This window comes from Myotis davidii, unplaced genomic scaffold, assembly GCF_000327345.1.
Source record: "Myotis davidii unplaced genomic scaffold, ASM32734v1 scaffold8, whole genome shotgun sequence".
NCBI classification, from domain to species: domain Eukaryota; kingdom Metazoa; phylum Chordata; class Mammalia; order Chiroptera; family Vespertilionidae; genus Myotis; species Myotis davidii.
The window spans coordinates 3255432-3255947 of record NW_006299520.1 but is presented as its reverse complement, the minus strand read 5'-3'; the positions used below and the strand labels follow the sequence as shown (position 1 = coordinate 3255947).

The window sequence follows — 516 nt, the reverse complement described above, 5'->3', positions numbered from 1 at the left end:
CCCGTGTTCTGACTTGAAAGAAGTGAGTACTTCCTTAGTCTAGTAGAGATGAGAAAATGAAATTTAAGAGTAACCATTTATCCTAAAGAAATTAGCAGCGTAGGACATTTACTGAACAAATATCACATTCCTTGATAATTGTTATCAAATATCACATTCCTTGAAATAATTGTTATGACATCTTAATGCATTCTCACTATGAAGCTTTCCCTTGTAAATGACTAAACCAGATCATGTTTAACAATTATTTCATGAGAGAAAAGTTCAATACCCTTAGAAGTTCTTATAAGACTATTAGAAAGAGACAAAAAAAAAAACACCCCAAAACACCATCAGCAATGAAATACCAGAAAGAAATGGAAACAATAGTATACAGTTAAGTAATTAATTTAGATACTAAGGAATGAATGCCAAGGAAAAAACGTACAAAGTATTTCTAGAAATCCCTCTCATTTTCATATAACTCATTGGTCTATTTCAATATAAATGCAAACAGTTAATCTCTTAAATAATCAT

The 516-nt window shown here is 29.8% G+C and overlaps 1 protein-coding gene across 1 annotated transcript in view; it reads left to right on the top strand.

Moving 5' to 3' along the window:
* CNTN5 (contactin 5) overlaps nucleotides 1–516 on the top strand; it is a 462010-nt gene that overhangs the window by 350626 nt on the left and 110868 nt on the right. The gene's annotated exons all lie outside the window — the stretch shown is intronic.